Raw genomic sequence first — 4,450 nt, 5'->3', positions numbered from 1 at the left:
GTGTATTCTACTTTTGTTAGAGGCAGCATTTTATATATGTCAATTGGATCCTGCTGAATGATTTATTTGTTCAGATTTTATACATACTTGTTTATTTTCTGTCTGATAGTTCTATCACTTGCTGAGAGGGGGATATTGAAGTACCAAACTATAAATGTGAATTTCTTTATTTCCTTGTTTAATTTTATCAGTGTTTGTTTCATATATTTTAAGTCTCTGTTGTTTGGGCTCTGTTGTTTGCACATTTAGGATCAGCATGTCACCTAGTTGGATTGACCATTTATCATTATGTGATGTCTCACTTTGTCTCTAGTAACTTTTTTTGCTCTGAAACCTACTTTATCAGGTATTAATATAACCACTCCTGCTTTCTTAAAATTAATGTTTGCATGGTATTCTTTTTTTTATCCTTTTATTTTCAACCTATGTCATTGAATTTTAAGTGAATTTATTTTAAGCAACATATAGTGGGTGATGTCCTCCCTGGCAATCTCTGTCTTTTGATTGGTATATTTAGACTATTTAATTTTAGTGTAATTTTTGATAAGTTAGCACTTAAGTATGGTATTTTACTTTTGGGGTTCCATTTTTTTCCTCAGGTCCTTGTTTATCTTTTTTGCCTTTCTGTAGGTTACTTGAATATTTTGTAGGATTCCATATTATTTACAGTGACTTTTGAGTATATATAGTTTTTCTAGTAGTTTTTTCTGTGTATTACAGGATACATATGTGACTTAAAACAGTCTACTGCTGTCATCATCGTACCACTCAGAGTGTGGAAACCTCACTTCCATTTAGGCCCCTTTGCCTTCCCACTGTAAAATATCATTACCTTGGGTATCAGATGGTAGCTCATAATTCTTGTTTTAATCATCAAATATGATTTATAATTCTCACAAGGAAAAATAGTCTTCTGTATGTGCCCATATTTCTGCTTTTTTCTGTCGTTTCTTCTTCCTTCACGATGCTCCAAGAATTCTCCTTTTATTTTCTTTCTATTGAAGAATTTCCTTTAGCCAGTCTTTATAGATAAGTCTGCTACCAACAAATTCCTTTAGTTTTCTTTCATTTGATAATGTTTTTATTTCCCCTTTATTCCTGAAGCGTAGTTTTTCTATATATAGAATTTTTGGTTGACACTTCTTTTCTTTCAGAACTTGAAAAACATTGTCGTTTGAATGGTGTTCCCCTGTATATAATGTGTCACTTTTCTCTGGATGCTGATTTGCTTTCTTTATTTTCAGTTTTCGAGAGTTTAATTATGATATGTCTTGGCATAGATTTCTTTGGGTTTATCCTGTTTCTGGTTTGCACAGTTTCTTGGATCTTTAAGTGTGTGTCTTTCACCAAATTTGGCGATTTTAGCCATTACTTCTTCAAGTGCTTTTTCAAGTCCTGTCTCTGTTTCCTCTTCTTGTACTTCAATGATACAAAGTTTGAATTTTTTGTTTTTGTCCCAGGTCCCTGAGGCTCTGTAAATTCTCTTTGCAAGTTGATTTTTCCTCTCTTGCTCAGATTAGGTGAATTCTGTTATTCTGTCCTCAAATGATGCTGATTTGTACTCTGCTGAACCTGTACACTGCCATTTCCATTCTACTACTGAGTCTGTCCAGCAAGTGTTATTTCATTCTGTTATTGTATATTTCAGCTGTATGATTTTCATTTGGTTCTTTTTTTATAACTTCCATTTCATTGTTGACATTTCAAATTGTTCCATTCGTTTCAAGAGAATTTGTCATTGATTGTTGAAACATTTGTATGACCACTGCTTTAAAATCCTTCTTAGAAAATTCCAACATCTGACTCATCTCAGTGGCAATTAGTTATCTTTTCTCATTCAAGTTGTGATTTTCTTGGTTCTTGATATGACAGGTGATTTTCAATTGTATCCTGGAATTTTGTCTATTATGTTAGGAGACTCTGAGTCCTATTTAAATCTTTTATTTTAGCAGGCTGTGACCTTGTTTAGGATAGCATCAGGGTCTTGGGCCTACTTTTGTGGGCTGTGGTTCTAATGGTGGCAATTTAACTTTAGAGTCTTTGAGTGTTGTCTTGGTCTGCCTGGCTTGCCTGATGCAGCTGAGACTCCCACTGGTTCTTTTTTTTTTTTTCTTTTGAGGAAGATCGGCCCTGAGCTAACATCTGCCAATCCTCCTCTTTTTGCTGAGGAAGACTGGCCGTGGGCTAACATCCATGCCCATCTTCCTCCACATTATATGGGATGCTGCCACAGCATGGCTTGCCAAGCGGTGCGTCGGTGCATGCCGGTCCCCCCACTGGTTCTTGCTGGTGCTGTTTGAGAAGGTGAAAAGTGTGTCTCCAGACTGGGCCTTGGGAATCTTCTAAGGAAAGAAGCGTGGTGCAGGATGTACCTGTGTGTGGGTCCCTTGCATGACTGCCCTGCGTAGGGGCTGGAGAGTCTCAGACACTCAGAGATAAAAGGGCTTTCTGAACCAGGTGCTTTCTTTGTCTGAGTACCTTTATCTTGTTTAGTCTGCCAGCCCAGTGTCTTTGGGTAGGGAAGGGAGTCTTCACTCACAAGGACATGCAGGCTTACTGAGCAGGCCACCTGGGCAGCCAAGTCTTTCACACTGGCTTTGCTCTCCCTCAGCCTCAGTGTCTCTGGTAGAAAGGGGAAACTTAGTCCCCCCAGGGAAGGACAGGACCTCCTCTGGCTGCTGGTTTCTGGTGGGACTCCCAGTCAATATCCTTTCCTGGTAGGGTCAGGCTCACCTGATATCACTAGAGGGACTCCCATCAGGGGGATGGAACCCACCTAGCAGCCTTCTGTTGCTAGGTTGGGGGTCTGGGAACTTTGTGTCTGGATGGCCTTCCTCTGTCAAGTGGGGAATGCAAGACCCCATGTGCAGTGCCACTCCTCCAGGCCTGCACTCCCACACCAGCTCGTCTTCTACTGACTGTCTTTCAGAGTCCTCATTTGGTTGTCTCCTGGGCCATGTCCAAGGTTTACAGTTGTGCTTAGCAGAGAAGAGTAGGGGAAAAAATTCTTTGCCCTATTGTCCTGACCAGAAATATGCCCCTTGGTTGCTTTTACAAATCCATTTTCATTTCTGTTTTGAATTTTCCTGATGGTTTCATTGTGGTTTTCTTCCACAACCCACCCACTTCATTTTTTCTTCTTCTTCTTTTTTTTTTTTTTTTGGTCAATGCGGAGATTTGCTGTGATTTCTTTATTCTTTTAAGTTATGCTGTTATTTAGCTTTTGTTAGATACAGAGAGGTCTGCAGGGTTTGGGTATTCTAAATATAGAAATGCTTTAGGCTATATTTTATGATATCACAGGTCATAACTGTCACATATGCATGTGTATGTGTTTGTAAGTTATGGCATGGATGTCAAACCACAACATAAAACAATTGTGACCCAAGCCTGAAGGCTTTATAGAACCTTCTCTTCACCCTCTGATGACAGGAGGAACTCTATTCAAACTCTTGCAGTAGATTCTTACTTACCTTCACACTTTATGTCTTATATCTCTCATTCCTTCATCAGTACCCTGACCATTAGGCAACATGATCTTGAAGACCAAGGACAGAGCTAGGGCCAGCCACTTCCATAGATCCTCTAAAAATATTTACCTTGTAGATTTTTAGAGAAAAGGCTAATGCAAGAGGTTCCTGACACTCCTGCCCTAATGTAGTAATCTCTAAGGGGGTGGGGAGGTCACAAAAGATGATCCATGAAGGGGGATAAAATTTTATCTTTCTTTTTTAAAGAGAGAAATAAAGATTTACTAATGTTTAATGGAACGACGTGGCATCCTGTCTTTGTCAGTAGGACCTAGATACGTCACACGCCATATATTGGGCCTTCTGAGGAGCGACTGGGAAGAGTTCCGCAGTGATGCTCTCATGTCCACTCCTCTCAGCAATCGTCTCACACTGACCTTATGTGTACTTGGTTCAGTGTGTTAAAGGATTTGTTTTTAAAGGATAAATTCATGATTGTCATAAAAATATGGATAAACACATGTCAAATATTATATTTAACTCATAACTTAATGAGGACATCAGAAAGATGTTACAACTGGTTCAAAGGAGAATTGAAAGAACACACATATGTAGACCATCAGGAATGCTGAAACAAATCTGCAAATAGATGCGGCCCTCATCCACAGGGCAATAATCAATTGTATTTCACTGGACATAATAATTTTCATATCTATAGAAAAGAGTCATTTACATCCTTATCATCTTCTATGATTCATAGAGTTGTAAAATAGCTCAGTCATAATGAAAGCCAGAGAAAAATATAAAATAATGTGCTAAGCAGGTCGCCCCATAATATTTTCTTGCCCATTTTACTGTCTTTCACAATATTCCCTGACAAGTAGAATTACAGCTTAAATTATCTGTTTTTAAATGAACTATTGTTTACAAGGATAAAGACCTTGTGGATTGGAGATACTAAAAAAACGACAGGAAAATGC

The sequence above is a fragment of the Diceros bicornis genome, chromosome 6 (genome assembly GCF_020826845.1).
Source record: "Diceros bicornis minor isolate mBicDic1 chromosome 6, mDicBic1.mat.cur, whole genome shotgun sequence".
In the NCBI taxonomy this organism is placed as follows: Eukaryota; Metazoa; Chordata; class Mammalia; order Perissodactyla; family Rhinocerotidae; genus Diceros; species Diceros bicornis.
This window is presented reverse-complemented; position numbering follows the sequence as displayed.